Source organism: Sciurus carolinensis, chromosome 10 (assembly GCF_902686445.1).
Source record: "Sciurus carolinensis chromosome 10, mSciCar1.2, whole genome shotgun sequence".
Lineage (NCBI taxonomy): Eukaryota > Metazoa > Chordata > Mammalia > Rodentia > Sciuridae > Sciurus > Sciurus carolinensis.
In genome coordinates, this window is record NC_062222.1 from 26,812,652 (window position 1) to 26,829,902 (window position 17,251).

A 17,251-nucleotide genomic window follows, 5' to 3' on the forward strand; every position below is an offset into this window, starting at 1 on the left:
GAAAGCAAATGACCTTATTTTACAGAGCATATTTTCAATGGATAGACTTTGTGGGACAACAGAAGAAAATAGAGATTTTCTAATAAATGGAGTTATTTTATGATATTGATAAATGTCTATATTAGTTGCATATCTTTACAGCCCTAAAGAATGTAATTTGGGGGTATTATTTATGATTTTTCCAGAAATAGTATATGTTAAGAAGGTATGTATATGTGTTTCTTAGTAACTTAAAACATTTTTTAATGAGCCTGTTGCGGTAGAGCACACCTATAATCCCAGAGATTCGGGAGGCTGAAGCAGGAGGATAGCAAGCTCAAGGCCAGTCCCAGCAACTTAGTGAGACCCTGCCTCAAAATGAAAAAATAAAAAGGACTGGGGAGTTGGCTCAGTGATAAAGTGTACCTCGTTTCAATCCCCAGTACCTATGCCCTTCCCTGCAAAAAAAAAAAAAAGTATTAATGAACTATCTAGGTGGGCTAAGTTAGTAAGAATATAAAAATAGTAAATCTCAGACAATTTAGTTTTTTGATACATGCAAATCTTTTGGGCGAGTTTAAGACACTGACCACTGATTGGTGTGTCTGGAACAGGACACTGCCTGGACAGTGACCTTCTGCTCTGGCTTTTGATGAATGTTTCTGAGTCTGCCATTATTTTATTTGCTTTGCCATTTTGTCTCAGACCAAAAAAGGGAGCATTGGGGTTTTGTGTTTACTTTTTTTTTTAATATATTTTTTTTAGTTGTAGATGGATACAATACTTTTATTTATTTTTTATTATGTGATACTGAAGGTCAAACCCAGTGTCTCACATGTGCTAGGCAAGTGCTCTACCTTTGAGCTACAACCACAGCCCAGGTTTTGTGTTTTATAAGAACTTCACAAATTTTCCATGTCTAAGAAGTTATTACTGACCATAAAACCACAAAGTAGAGTTTCTTCCTTTCCCCTTCTTACCTGTGTCGCAGGTAGGACATTTTATTTTTTTAAATTTTTTAAAAAATTATTTTTTAATTTTTTACAGACTGCATTTTGATTCATTGTACACAAATGGGGTACATCATTTCATTTCTATGGTCGTACACGATGTAGATTCATTCCATTCGTGCTTCTCCGAAGGTTCTGGTAACAACAACAGCAACAACCAATTAAAGAAAAAAATATATTTTGAGGGTCAAACAGAAAGTCCAATTTTGGCCTGAAGCTTGCCTGTTTATGATCCTGTTTTAATAACAGTAGTAGAGTAGAAGTTTAATAAATACAATAATCCTAAAAATAGCTGACATTTATCGAGAGACTGCTGTGTGTCAGGCACATGTCTTCATAGTACAGGTAAAAATTATTGTCACCCCCATCCTAGAGATGAAACTGAGACTTGGGGGACTGCCTGAGTCAGACAGTAAGTGGAAGAGTCAAAGCCAAGTTTGTCTGACTCTGGAGCTTGAGTTCTGTGTTGTGTTTTTGCTTCTAGGTCACAAAAGATTGAATTGCCCTGGGAGGGGAAACATCGCCAGTCAGTGGTTTAGCTACTCGCCATGTTGGCACTGGCCATTTTTGTGGCCTTGGAGGAACCAGTCAGGCCTGGGAGCAAGGGCAGTGTCCTCTTCCAAGAGGAAGAGAAAACATCAGGGTCAGGTCTGTTGGTGTGGGCAGGCTCTAGAATATTCTTCACCAGGTGCCTTGAGAGGAGGCTTTGCTGGTTTGTTGGGGCTTAAGAAAGTTATAGTTCCCATGAGGAGCAGAGGATGTGTGTGGGCTGTGTGTGGCACACAGGAGTGGAAAATCAGACCATATGCAAGTTTTGGAGCAGCTTGTAATGGAGGTTTTGAAGCTTCCAAGCAAGGTCTGTAAGGATATGTTTTGGTGACCCCTAAAGTGTGATGAGGAGTTTGTGGAATTAAGAACTGAAATGTACGGGATCTGAGATTTAATCCTGGGTTTCCTGCTACAGTAAACTTTAAAACTAAATGAGGTTTTATAGTCTGGGTGCAGGGACTGGCCTTTGTCTGCTTTATCTCTTCAGCTCCTGCTTCTGGGGCATTGTGGATCCCTATCAGGATCACTGGCATTTCCCGTGGTATTTAGTAGAGTCTCAAACCTTTGGTTGTTGGACTAACCAGCTGGTAATAATAAGTTAATAACATCCCACTGTTAATGTAGCACATAGGCAGCTGACCTGTTGTGCATCGTGACTCTCAAAGCCTGTAAGCCAGACTTGCTCACCGGCCACATGTGAACATGAACCCCTAGGAAACAGCCACCTCTGTGAGAGCCTGTCTGAAAAACGCGCGCGCGCGCACACACACACACACACACACACACACGCGCGCACAATAAAGGACTCTATCTTCCCCACTCCCCCTGAAAAATGTAAATATTCTACAAAAATATGTGAGAAGATAAGATTGATTGGTGAGGTTTGCTTTCTGCTGCCTGAAGATTTTGAAAGAGATACTGGAAGGGCAGGAAGCAAACTTGGTTGGGAGAAACCTAATACTGCTGGGAGGAGGAGGAGGGGTGGACCAAAATAGAGCAGCCTGGGTCCTGGGAGCCCTTCTGCTGAATTGTGTGATTGGCTTAAAATGGTCACTTTCCTAGAAGCAACAAGAAAAACTGGTCCAGTTTGTTTTCCGAACTGGGGGTAAATACATCTGTAAGTAGCTCCTGGAATATCACCTAAGAATTTGGCCAGATCTCAAGTGATTTATGTTGAGTAAACAAGATTATCTTCAGCTTCCCATTGTGAAGGAGCCAATAGGTTCGGGGGTTAGTTGCAGCTTTTCAGCCATCTTCTAAGTACTTCTTCCAGGTAATGCTGTGTGAATCTCCCTTATTTATCTCTAGTGTCTGGTTTGCAGACAGGTTTCAGTGTGGCCCTACAACAGCGGTGGAAGCTGGAATGGCTCCGTGTCAACCCCTGAGTGGCACTGCCCCAAGCGACAGTCGCCCCTCCAGGCTGGTGAGAGAAGAGCTTTTGCACAACTCTGAAATTCAGTGCTTGACCTTTTTTGTATCATGAGCAAGATTATTATTCATTTTATGGACAAATGAAATACAGGGAGTGTCAAGATAGCTATTTTGAATGCTTCTGATTTTTTGTATCTTATGAGTTTAATTTTCCCCTACTACGGGCAAACACTTCTTTTTGAAATTGTGAATAACTAGTGACAAATTGCATTTCTTTTTTATATTTGAGGATAAATTGTTGTGATGATGTGAATACTGACATTATTAAAATGTAGGTGAGTTTTTTTTTACATGTTCTACATTTAAATTGAACTCTTTGTAGAGGTCCTAGATTGAAGGTCTTACTATTACTAGGTCTAAATTTGTGAGAGAGAAATAAACATTTTAGCAAAGAAGTGATCGTTTTCTTCTCTCTCCAAGACTGAAAAAGCTATTAGTGAACTGTTTCAGAGCATAACATTTAAGAAAAATGTATATTACATATTCTCTGCAGATAAAAATAGCTACTCACATCTAGTTAGTCTCTTTTGTAGTACCTACCAACGCCTATTCCTCAATCTTGAATTCAGAGTCTCTTTCTAAACTACTGTCTTAGTATTTCAAGTTTTAAATTGAAATAGTGCAAACCAAGCAAAAGATAACACAGCAGATGCTCAGCAGCAGCAACAAAAGAACCCCACACTGAAAAAAAAAAAAAAGATATATGAGATGGTCACTCTTTCAGAGTCTATCGCCTATTTTGAATGCAATTCTTAAACTGGCTCATACTACCTTGGCAGCAAGCCACACAGTTGTCATTTTGTCTCATTAGTTAAGTCTAGTCCTGTCAAGAGCAGGTTTACTAGTCTTATTTTAATTGTCAGCTTAAAATTTTTTATTTCCAAGATCTGCTGAAGAATTTAAGATGGTGAAAAGTGGATGGAGGTCAAGTGCAGTAGAAGTTCCTGGGAAAGCAGAAATTCACTGCAGGAAGGGGGATGAATCGATAAGGGAGTTCTAAGTCTCTGGTGGAGGAACAGAGGATTTCTGAAGCATTTCTATCTAGGAAATTGGAGCTGGGCGAGCGAGTTGTATAGTTGCATGAAATGCATAGGAATAAGCCTATTCAGTGAGTGGAAACAGCTTTCCTAGGTGCATTTTTGCATTTCAATATGACACCTATTCTATTGGAAGGTTGGAAAAAACCAGATAAGAAGAGGTGGAATTTGGAGAGGACAGAAGAGAGTGGGATGCCTGCTACCTGAAAATGACGATGACTTGGTGAGAGGGCAGAGGGTGTTCTGGGGACCAGCAGAGTCTACAGTAGGACATGCAGAGGACAGACGGCTACAAAAAGGAGGTGAAGAGATGTTTAGGAGGAGGCGGAAATTTTTTTGAGGTACTGGGGATTGAATCCAGGGGTGCTTAACCACTGAGCCACATCCCCAGCCCTTTTTATTTTTTATTTTGAGACAGGGTCTCACTGAGTTTCTTAGGCCCTCACTAAGTTGCTGAGACTGGCCTTGAACTTGAGATCGTCTTGCCTCCAGCTCCCGGGTCACTAGGATTATGGGTGTGCCCCACACCACAGCCAACATGGCTTAGGCAGGCTTCTTTCGTTGCTGCTGCTGAGCATCTGAGGTGAGCATTCCTGTGACTGTTCCTATGAGGAGAATAAAAGGGAAAAGGATGTGGGGGTTGTATTAGCGTCTGGGGAAAATGTGGAGCCTTAGCCTTGTATGTGACCTTGAAGGGATGCTAGATGGACCTTGGGACCTGGCGCTCCTGGGAGGGATCTAGTCGTCAGGTCAGAGGATCCTCACAGGCCCATCGCTCTCCTGAGTCATCCCTGACCTGAAGGCTTTGGGCTAGGATCTGCTTCGTGATATGGTTAGGGTAGGACTGAGGAGAAGAGCTTGGGAGAGGTTTTGAGTATGTGCCCTTAGACTTCCCTCTGTCCCCTCCAGGCTTCATCCTGAGGTGCACCTTGGGTTCACATTGTTCCCTGACAGAACCTCTTTGCTGGGGGTGTACTTTGTGTTCCGGATCTTGCTAGATTTTTCTTTCCACCTACCAAAATTTACCTGTTCACTGTCTGATGTCTCTTATCTCTCCAGATAACTAGAGCTAACTTGGTAAAATCAATTCATCCTTTTTATGTAGGGTTAATATGTAACCTTTTCCCTGTTTGCATTCAAAAGAAGGAGCTGTAGGATGCTAACTTCAAGAAATGGTGGCATCTTTACCATGCTTCTGGGGTAAATATTAGGGTGATGGTATTGCATTGGAGTCACATTATATGCATATTTTACTCATGGGAATTCAACTTATGCACTTGGATACAAGAAAAAGAAAGGGCAAGAAATAACTGAAACGATGAGCATACTCCTAACATGACTTGAGGTAGAGAGGTGGTCCTGCTCTTTATTCAGAGGTTTAATTTACTCTCAGGGTGTGAGCACTTTGGGTCACAGTGTCACCCCCAGAATGCAAGCCCACTACTTCCTCTGGTGTTTACCTTAACAGACAATAGTGTTTTGCAATAGCAAAATCTGTTTCTCTTTCACTTACTGAGAGATGGCTTGAAGAACTTAAGGGAGTTTTGAAGACTAGGTTTAACTACAACCATGTGTCACTTAATGACAAGGAGACTTTCTAAGAGATGGGTTTTTAGGTGATTTTGTCATTGTGCCAACATCACAGAGTATACTGACACAAACCTAGGTGGCGGAGCCTGCTGCTCCTAGGCTGTGAACTTGTACAGCACACTGCTGTACTCAGTGCTGCGGGCAACTGTAACAAAACGGCAGGTATTTGTGTATGTGAACATGGAAAAGGTATAGTAAAAATATGGTATAAAAGGTAAAACATGGTACACCTGTGCAGGGCACTTACCATGAACAGCCCACAGGACTGGAAGTTGCTTTGGTGAGTGAGTGGTGAGTGTGTTTGCAAAGGCCGAGGACATTGCTGTGTCCACTGTGTACTTTGTAACACTGTGCCCTTTGGTTATGTTAAATTTATAAGAAATATCTTTCTGTATTTGATAGTAAGTCAACCAAAGCTGCTTATAAGTTTTTACTTTGTAAACTTTTAAACTTTTAAGACTTTTGGATTTTTTGTAGTAACACAGCTTAAAACACAAATATATAAGAACATTTTCACTATTCTTATATTTTTTAAAATTTAATTTTTTAAATATTTTATTTTTTACCTTTTAGATGTTTTGGTTCAAAACAAAGACTCAACACATATTACCCTAGGCTTATACAGTCAGGATCATCAGTGTCACTGTCTTCTGCTCCCAGATCTTGTCCCACTTGAAGGCCTTTGGGGGTGTGCACCGAGCCTTCATCTCCTAAGACAACAATGCCTTCTTCTGGAATACTTAAGAAATACCTGCCTGAGGCTGCTTTACAGCTTACTTAAAAAAAAAAAATAAAGAAAAAAAATATATGTAGGGAAGGAGCCTGGGCACAGTGGTGCATGCTTGTAATTTTCGTGACTTGGGAGTATGAGGCAGGAGGATTCAAATTTGAGGTCAGCCTCAGCAATTTAGTGAGACTCTGTCTCCTAAATAAATGGATAGATAGATGGATAGGACTGGAGATGTTACTCAGTGGTAAAGTACCCTTTGGTTCAATCTCCAGTGCAAAACAAAAAACATCTGGGTGCAGTGGCACATGCCTGTAATCACAGCAGCTCAGGAGGCTGAGGCAGGAGGCTCGCTAGTTCAAAGCCAGCCTCAGCTAAAGTGAGGCACTAAGCAACTCAGCAAGACCCTGTCTCTAAATAAAATACAAAAGAGGGCTGGGGATGTGGCTCAGTGGTCGAGGGTCCCTGAGTTCAATCCCCAGTACCCCCCTCCAAAACAAACAAACGGACAAACAACTCCCCCCAAACTAAGTAAGAGTATATTCTAAAATAATAATGAAAATTTAGTAAACACTAAACCAGCAGCATAGTTGTTATCAAGCATTACATACCGTACCTAATTGTGTGTGCTTTGCTTTCCTACTCTGGGCAATACAGGAGGTGTGTTTACCCCACTGTCACCACAGAGCACACGTTCAGGTGTCTGATTGCACTGTGGTGGCCATGCCATCACTAGGCAATAGGGGTTTTTGAGCTCCATTATAATCTTAAGGGACCACTGCCTGTGCGTGGTCTGCTGTTGACTGAGACGCCATTATGTGGTGTATGACTGTATTTGCAGTTGCTGCTTTGCTTGGCTGTAGACCCTCACCCAGGTCCCTGCACCATCAGGTATGAATGGTTTGGCCCAGGTGTTGGGCTAGGGTGGGTCTTTCACGGCCCCTGCAAGCTCCTTGAGACGCGGGACTGTGGTATTCATCAATGCCACAGGAGCTCAGAAAACCTATTTGTTGAATGAAGTCATGAATACAGAGCACCTCTACCTGACGCTCCCCCTGCCCCATGGTCCCTGGAGCGTGGGGCTGTTCAGGCTGCTCTAGTTTAGAAGAGGTGGGTTTTGCTGAGTGGTTTGGATCGTCCATGGGCCAGTGGAGTGCAGGCTACTGATTTATGAAGACTATCTTTTCTTCCTGTAGATACCACACGGTCAAAAAAGGTCTCAGTGGGGGTGTTTCAAGGTAGAGTGATGGTGTGTATGGGACCCCATGGCCTTGCGGATGCCCCCACTGGCCTTTCTGTTGTTGATTCTGTTGTACCACAGCAGGGCACTTCGGCATGCACATGGTCTCGACATCCCAGGAATAGAGTACGTCCTATGTACTTCCCAGCTCCTCCTTTGCCCCTCACAGATTCTGGAATCATGGGTGGCTTATAAATTAAAGTTCCTAGTGAAAGACATGGCCCTCTACCTCCTTTCCCTTCAATTGTGATGGAGTTGTGGACTTAGAGTAATGATCCCAGCACTTAAAAAAATTTTCTTTTTAGTTGTAAATGGACACAATGACTTTATTTTATTTATTTATTTTTATGTGGTGCTGTGGATTGAACCCAGTGCCTCACATGTGCTCAGTTAGTGCTCTACCACTGAGCTGCAGCCCCAGTCCGTGATCCCAGCACTTTATACACAGCTTGCCAGGTAGCTCACAAATGTGTGCCATGAAGAAGAGTTTTACTGTTCAGTAGGTAGCCTTGTCCAAGAACAATCCTGAGCATTGTGGCATCTCCTTCTGAATCCTACAGTGTCACCATGACACTTACTGAAAAGACCTGGGTTTTTGCATGATGGGGCAGAATTAAGTAAAGATGGTTACCACTGGAGTTGGTCAGTTTTGTATCCCATTTCCACGACCTCAGTGGCTGCCCTCAGTGAGTTTGGACGCTCCAGTGTGTGATGTCCAGACCTCCACATACTAGATGCCTGGTCCAACTGCCAGCTACTCCTTCTGATGCCGTGTGCACCCTTTTGCCAGCATCTTAGGCCAGTTTGATATTTTTGTTTTTGTTATGTTCCACTGAGCCTTTGCTTGTGTTGGAGTAGAATCACAGAAATGTATGGACCCTTAGAGGTAATCAAATCTGGTGGTTTTTAAAAATCTTTTTTTTTCCCTACCAAGGGATAGTAAAACCATTAAAATATGTAATCTAACCCAATATATAACCTAATATATAAATCAGAGAAAAGCTGACCTTCTGGTTCAGAGAGGAACAGAGATGAAAGGCCAAAGCCTTGGTCATTTCTTTTCTCCCCTCCCACCCCAAACCTTGACGTGTCTGGGCCTTGGTGGAGCCCAATTGGAAAACCACAGCTCCGGAGTCATGGGTGGATTACGAGGTGAAGTAAACCCTCCTGGCACTGATTTGCTGTTTATTGCTTCCTGAGGGTAAAATGTTAAAACAAACCTGCTCCAAGTTCTTCCTCTGCATTTCTCTGATGTGAATGTCCAGCAGACACTGCCAGCCAGCAAGAAGCGGAGTGTGTATCATGAATGTTCAGCCCAACCAACGCACACTTGTGGCACCGTGGGTGAGAGGCAGACCTGGGTGACAGGGGGGAACTGGTTCATTTTTAAATTCGATAATGCATGTGGCATCTGGATGGCACTACTAGAGTGCTTAGGAGGTTGGGGTGTCCTAGAAGAGCTAGGCTGTAATCGTAGAGATCAGTGACTCTCAAAGTGTGGTCCCCTGAGTAATGCCATCAGCATCCCCTAAAACTTGTTAGAAGGGGAATTCTTGGCCCGTACTCCACAGCTGCTGAATTGGGAACTTTGAGGGTGTAGCCAAAGCTCTCCAAATTTTTTTCCTAATCCCAGGAATTTGCATTTAATAAACCCCTCTGGGCGATTCTGTTGCATGTTAAAGTGACAGATGACCATGGTGCCAAGAGTTGGGATGCCTTATCCTGTGCCCTCCTGCAGCGTGCTTCTTGCCTCGCTGTGGAAATTCAGTACATTTTTCAATCTTATGTGCAGTCTCAAGCGACCTCAGCGTCAAAACACATCCCCTCAATGGGGCTTCCAGTTACACTGGCACCCCCAAGCCCCCATCATGTGGAAATTCTGAAGCAGCCACACTTCTTTAGCTGTTACCTTTGTTGGAAACCTGGTTGTTTGGTTGCTTATTAAAGGAAGTGATTTTCTGCTGGGTGGATGAAGGCCTCGTTTGTCTGAATACTGCTAAGATGCCTGGGAATTGAAGACCTTTCAACTTCATGTGTTGTGGGAAATGGAGGGTTTCCTAAGCATGGTGCCTATGATACCTAGGTAACCATAATCTTCTTACCTGGGTACTTAGTTATCATTATGAGCCTATTTCTTTTTCTTGTGTCTTTGTGACTGACTACACAGTCATCCAACAGTCTACAACTGGGGATTCCTAGCCTGGGATCCCCTGGTGTCAGAAAAGTAAGCTCTGTGCTGGGGACGTAGCTCAGTGGTAGAACACATGCCCAGCATGAGTGAGGCCCAGAGTTCAATCTGAACACTGGGGGTGGGGTTGTTTGAATATATGGAGTTGTTTTTTTTTGGTAGGTGGAAAGGGCCTGTAGTTTTTATCAGATTCTGGAAAGGATCTATTGCCCCTCCCTTCCCCCTACTCTCCCTGATGAATCATTGCTTCAGTTGCTTTTGGGTAATACTTTTATGTTTTCATAAAATTGCAACCATTCGAACTGGGAGAGCTTTCAGTTCGGATGTTGAGATCTTCTTTCAGTCTTGTCAGCGCCTGAGTTGCTGTGCACATCAAGTGGAGCAAGACTGTCCTGGTGCAGTCTTGCCGTTCTGGTTTTGGTGTTTGGGAGGGGCGTACCCTTGTTGCTGTCGTCAACAGATACTGCTTCCCAGCGTGTTCAGTTTCTTTTGTCAAATTCAACCTTGTGAGTCCACAGAGCTAGAGGTATTTTCCCTGTTTATCGGTGAGGACACTGAGGCTTAGAGAAAAGAGGGACACAGTGTGACTAGGTTAACCCATTGCATAAACATTTTGGACACTACTCTGAGGCTCATGCTCTGGTTGCTTCTAAGTATGCTTGGGTGGGGGGTGGGTAGCTCAGTGGTAGTGTGTGCTTAGCATGTGTGAGGCCTGGATTCCTTCCCCAGCACTGCAAAAAAACAAACACCACCACCACCATCTTCCAGTTTGGATGATGCCTAGAGAAGTCTCAAGCTCATTGTGTCTAAAAGATTGATTGCTTCCCAGTAAGAATGCTTAAAGTCACTCTTCTGTCTAAAGGAAGCAGATCAGGTTAAAATTGTGGATTTCTTTTTTGCTGTTCCTTATTTTAGTGGTTTTTTAAAAAACACAGCTTTGTAGATGTAGATATGATTTCCCCATTTCTCAGTCAAATAAAAGCTGGCTCCAGCCCCTCTTCTGTCCTCTATGAAGATCTTACAAAATCCTCCAGAATCATACTTTTTAGCATGTTGGGTCAGGAGAGGGCAAACCATTGGCAGCTGGTAGCATCACCTCATTTTCATTAGATTGTTCTTTGGGTTTCAAAGACTAGTGCCCTTGTAACTTACATTACACAGCCTTAAAATTGCACATAAAAGTTTGCTGTGGAAGAGTAGCAAATGTAAGATAAATTGAGAAGGTTAAGGGGAAAGCTGCTAAGAGCTTCTCATAAATGAATTCTCATCATAAAAGCACAGTGCTTTCTCCAAGTGACAAATTAACTCAGGAATTGTGCTTCGCATTTTTAAATAATGTGTGGCGGGATGGTTCCATTTGTGCTCAAGCCAGAGGTCAGCGCCTTAACTTATTCCACTTGTGCTTTTTGCCTAATAGTGTGGGAAGGAAAGCCATAGATGTGGACATTTCATTCACTTTTATTTTGCAAATGTGCCATGTCTGTGATTCAGTTAGTAAAGAGGTACTGTGTTTTAGGGCAGGCTGGCATATAAAAGGTGTTTGTGCAGAGGCTTGGGGCCAGAGCATTTCCACAAGGACTACGTGCGCTTAGAAAACCTCTCATAAAGATTCTTGTTCTGACTTGAATTACTCTTTCACTCCAGTGGGGTCACTGCAAAGGGCATCAAGTTGTCAGTCATTTATTTCAGTTCCCTGCCATCAGGTAGGTATTAGTGAGCGTGGGTGGTGATTTTCTCAGCCAGCAAGTTGGAGATTTGATAATGACAGTGAACCCTGAGAGAGGAACTCCATCTTTCTATCAGATACATACATAGTAATGCCATTTGGACATTTTTTAGTGAGGGGATATAAATACCTATATTAATTTTAAGGTTTTGCACCTGTGGTTTGTTGAACAGTAATGAGAATAAAGAGAAGAGGGTTCCTGCCCTGCCTTCTTATAGTCTGACTAGTGAAACCTGATGGATCATGTGAGAGCTGTGTTCTTCTAGTCCTGATGTCAGGATTATGAGTTTCGACTGGGTAATTGATAACATCTTTGCCCTCTGCATCCTTCTACTGAAGTTTTCATTTTCCTTTCTTTGGCCTGGGTCCAAATTGCATTTTTACTCTGTGATTTTAATTTGCGGGGCAGAGAGACAGTGGGCATGATGTTAACCAATTGCCTCAAATGCTGGCTGGTGTGGACTTGACCTTTCAAAGTCAGAGTATGATGCCAAAGATCACATTTTACTTGAATGAGGTTTTTGTTGTTTTAATCTGAGGGAAATCTCAGTGTCTGGGGATCAATGAGTGAAATGCAGAGGAGATTAGGGGAGACCGGAACAGATGTTTGGTTTAGGAGCTCTGGAACGATGGACCAGTTGGTCCCTAACCTGGAGTGATGGTCCTTAATGTTTTCTGGGAGCAGAATAGAGGAAGTTTCAAGGCTTGGGAGGGAGCCTTAAGCTGAACAGGCCTCTGGATTTCCCTCAAGTTCCTTCTAATTCTGGATCTTTCCTGGCATCAAACCTTTTTTAACTTTAGTATAATTTTTTCCAAGAAGAAAACAAAATAAACGAAACCAAAACAGGAGTCCAAATTTATGCTTCCTATGGTGGAACCTAGTACTACAGAATCTATTTGCACCTAAATAAAGAAGGGAAATCCAGCTGCTTGGGAGGCTGAGGTAAGAGAATAACTTGAACCCAGGGGTTCAAAGCCCAGCCTGGATAACACAGACCCCATCTCAAAATAAACGCCCCCCCCAAAAAAAAAAAAAAAAAGAAAGAAATTCTGGTATGCTAATCAGCAGACCCAGAAACTAGGCACAGCACGGTGGGCATTTGAGGTTGAGGACTTACCTGTCTGGACAGACACCAGACATAGATGTAGAGTTAGGAAATACTTGTGTAATTCCAAGTCTTATTGTTTATTGGAAAAAAAAACATTATTATGAAATCATGGTCTGACTTTACAATAGCTTCGTCTTATGATTAAAAAGAGTTCTTTCCTGTTATTTGGCTTTTAATGTGTATTCAGACCATGACTTTTTTATTTTTAAAAATTAAGGGCTGGGGGTGTAGTTCGGTGGTAGAGTGCTTACCTAGCATTTGCGAAGCCCTGGGTTCCCTCCACAGCACCCAAACAAAAATTTTTTGGAGAAAACATTCTCATAACATAAAAATGCTATGACATTTATTTATTTGTTTGTTTATTTTTTGTCAAGGAGAATTTAAGAAAGGTTAATTGACTCAACCTTTGGCTCATTTCTTTGAATTCCATGGTTGATAGGCCAGGGTAATATAAAACTGCCTCTTTGCCTTCAAAGATCAGAGCCTCTTGGGAGGGAAACATGTAAACAAATACAACAGAGATGCACCTCAGGTATCCTGTGACCCCAGTGATGTTTATCACACTCTCCTTTTTGAGCCTGCCTCTGAGGGAGGTGAAATCTTTTCTTTTTGCTGTGATTTTTAGAGCAACTTGTCTTACTTCATTGTCTCAGTGCTTTCCGTGTTTGGGATTGCATGTGAAAGTTGGAATTTTGCCAGCCACTTCATGCTTTTGAATATTTTTTGCATTCGTGATTCAAAGGCAGAAATAAACCTAAGTGACTGAGCCCACATGAGTCTGTTTGTTTGGATTATAGGACATGCAGCACATGAGGGCTCAAAATAACAAAAGCATTTTCGAATGTTGGAGTGTAACCGGAATTTTGTCAAGCCTACCTTTCCTGTAAGTCAGTGGCATGACCATTGCACAATAAACTCCAAATCTGCTCGGTTTACTTAAACCAATCTTATATTGCACCTATTTCTGGTTTTGTTGTTTGTTTCACCTCTCTCTTCCACCAAAAAGCCTACGCCAAGTAAGGGTGTACTGCCTGACGTCACTGCTTAGGAGTTTCCTGAAAGTCATTCGCTCTCTGTCTCTGTTCCATGCGTGTGAATGACAGTGGCAGTGCTTTCCCGCTTGTTCTGGTGAATGGACAATATTCCAGATGATATGTATAAATGTCTCTGGAATTCTTAGAGACAGGACTAAATAAAATGGAATACTATTAAGCAAGATGAATAAATCCCTTTCCTGTATTAAGCCAAGTTTTATTAAGGTAAGTTTTTCAGTTTTTCTTAGTGCTAATCTGCTTTTTTTTTTTTAATTTTTTTATTTTTTTTATTTTAAGACTCTAGCCTCCTTAAAAAAAAAAAAAAAAGTTACCACTCTGTAGACGCGCTCACTTCCCTACTCTAAGGTATTGCTGAAGTGGTACAATTGTCACCCCTTGCCCCCAACTTGATAAACTGTGGTATCTTTTTTTTTTTTTTTTTTTTTTTGGGTGGTTGAGGGGTTGAACCCAGGGGCCTTTCATCACTGAGTCACATCCCTGACCCTTTTAATTTTTTCTTTTGACACAGGGTCTTGTTGAATTGTTGCTTAAGGCCTTGCTAAATTGCTGAGGTTAGTCTTGAACTTGTGATCCTTCTGCCTCAGCCTCCCAAACCGCTGGGAGAACAGGCATGTGCCACCACACCCGGCTCAGTATGGTATCTTTAAAATTTTACTCGAAACAATTCTTTAAGTCTTTTTCATGGCTCATGAAATGTAAAACTTGACTTCATTTGATTTTGCTTTAATTATCTTATTATATTAAAATCCTGCAACATTTGAGTCAAGTGCTAGAATACAATTTTCATAGCTAAAGTTAAAACCTGAGACCTGAGTTTTATTTTACCTGTCTTGTGCACTGAGCTTCAAGGCAAACTCACCTGGTTTCACTTCACAGTTTTACATAAAGATCCTTTTCCTCCTCCAACTGTCTTGACAGCCAAGAAAGTCAAGGGAACAATCAACAGAGTGGTTGAAGAGGTGGAAATTTGCCCAGTGTCCTGGAATTTGCTTCCTCCTTGGTGTGAAAGCCTGTATTTGTGGCATACAAAGTGATGCTGTGTAAAAACGTGAAGGACAGGTGTTTACTCTGGCTCTGACCAAGGTGAGAATTTGAGATGAGAGTCAGACTCTGAGTGGGAGGTGTTTTGGAATCTGACCTGTCAGTTTTGTTACCCATCATTGAAACCGAAGGTTTAGTGATGGCGTTGTAATTTCACAATTCGTAATAGAGTTCTACAATCTTTTTCCTTTTGGTTGATGTATTTTAAGCAGTTGAATATATTTTCCATAAATTTTACTGCCTTCCATTTACCTTTGAATAGAAGCCAATGAGGAGAAATATTTAGAAGGTTATGAGCAATAATAGAATGAACTGTTAGAAAAGTCCTTTTGTGGCTTTCCTCTAGTGTGTGCCGGTGGAAAAATGACTGTAATTTGATAGTGAAATGTTGGTAGATGATATTATTTACTATTTAGAAATAACACAAATGGGTCTTTGCTTTTTAAATTCACAGGTTCAAAACATTTAGTTCTGCCTCACTAGCTCAATCTTTGTTCATTATGCTTTACAAGGATAGAATGAAATGTGACAATTTGCAGTGGTGGCTCAGCCACACAGGTCTAAAAGACAGAGTTTGCTTGAATTCTGAAAACCAATTAAAGATGCCAGTTAATTTCATATGTGGAGATTTGTGAATTTTTGCTTTTAGCCTAAAGTTGGTTTGAAGAAAGAATGTATCCTGTTGATGAAGAATACCTAATTGTATAAAAAAATCAACTTCAAAAGAGCAAATAATTTTCTTTTCCTTATTTGTTCTTTTTAGATATGCATGACAGTAGAGTGTATTTTGACATGTTATATATACAGAGTGTAACTTATTCTAAGTAGGACCTCAGTCTTGTGGATGTACATGATGGTGAGATTCACTGTGGTGTATTCATATATGAACATGGACGGTTATGTCAGATTCATTCCACTGTCTTTCCTAATAGTGTTTTCAAAGTTAGGTCCTTAGCATCTGTCCCCTAGTGGCTTGTCCCCTGGGGAGTAGTGCTTCTAGTATGTGTCTGCCGACGCCAGTGGTAAACATGTTTATTGGCCATTTGGTCTGGAAGCAGCCAGTTTTATCTTTTGGCTATTTAAGGACACGTCACATACGGATGAGGGTCAGAGCTTCCTGCTGCTCGCTGTGGGTCTGTTGTGTTGAGAAAGGAGAGCTAACTTACTGTAATTCCCTTAATGCCCAAGGAATTCCTTGCGGGCTGTCTTCTGAATTTTTCACTCACGTTGTGGAGGGACCATCTGCACAGGTTTCCTCTGACTTGCAGGCAGTGGTGTCATTAACTTGTACTTTACTATTCATAAGATCATGTGAGCTTTTTCTCTGACCTAAAATCGCCTGCCATTTGTTTCAGTAGTTAAGGGTGAGGAAGTGAAAGTTAGATGGGTGTTCCTATTTTGGCTCTCCCACTGAGATTTTGCTTCATCTCTTTAAACTTCAGTTTTCTTGTGGGTAAGATGAGTATTCATTCATTCACTTTTTTTTTTTTTTTTTCATTGATCCATTCAACAAATGTTAAGTACTTTCCATATGCCAGGCCGGTTCTTGGTATTGGAATCCCCCAGTGAGTAAGGTAGACAAAGTCTCTTCTCTCATGGAACTTACATTCTTTGGGTTAAATGGAATAGAAATTAAATACTGCACATACATTCCACCTGTGAATTATGACAGGTGCTACAAGCAAAACCAGGGTCAGGGTGGAGGGTGACCAGATGGGAGGGCAGTTTCTGTTTTATGTGAGGTTGACAGGAAAGGTCTCTCTAGTTAGGTTACAGGGGAGCAGAAATACAGAGAGAAGGGATGCATGAGGATGTCTAGGGACAGAGGACTCAGGGAATGGCACGTATGGCAGGCCCTGCACATTCTCGGAGGTGAGATCAGACCAGTGCGTGTAAGGAATGCGAGGAGCACAGTGACTGGAGCCAAGGGTAGAGTGGGCGGGAACAAGCACCACCTCGCAGGGCTGCTTAGCGATGAGGCGAGATACCACGTTGAACATGGACCTGCACACGTTAAAACGAGAACACCGTGACAGGTGAAGAAGATGCACTAGTGTGAAATTTACTAATGATATTCATTATTTTATCAAATATAAGTAGAAAAAATGATCACTTTAATATAAAAGGCATTTGAGAAAACTCAATATCTATTATGATTTTTAAAAATCCCTCAAAATATAATAGGGAAATATCCTAGCAAAGTGAGGCACTTTCATCTCAATCCCCAAACCATCTCAAGCTTAAGAGGAAGTTTGAGAACATTAACATTAAATCAGGAAAAAAATAGAGCTATCCATACTTTTCACTATTAATGGTGTTTTGGAATCACAAGCCAATGCAGCTGGAAAAGAGAAAAAAATTACAAAGGCATAAAAATCAGAAAGGAGATGATTGTTGTTTTCAAATAATGGAATCAGTGATTAGAATATTTGTGAGAGTAAAAACTAATTGTAAAGAATAAGATAATTTATAAATGTGCCTGGATACCAAATATTGTATCTACAACCATAGTTCTTATATACACCAGTAATGAGAAGTCAGAAGATTTAATACAAGAAAAGACCATTAA

General features: G+C 41.5%; 1 protein-coding gene across 6 annotated transcripts in view; it reads left to right on the forward strand.

The window, feature by feature from the left end:
- The window catches only part of Fhip1a (FHF complex subunit HOOK interacting protein 1A), a 233,038-nt gene that overhangs the window by 47,351 nt on the left and 168,436 nt on the right, over positions 1–17,251 (forward strand). The window contains exon 1 of one of the 6 annotated variants that reach the window (XM_047566956.1): positions 2,638–2,655. The exons of 4 other annotated variants lie outside the window; for them this stretch is intronic. The gene's annotated coding sequence lies outside the window, so the exon portion shown is untranslated. Of the gene's footprint in view, positions 1–2,637; positions 2,656–14,633; positions 14,725–17,251 lie in introns of those variants that run through there. One more of the 6 variants, XM_047566955.1, reaches the window with a different exon arrangement.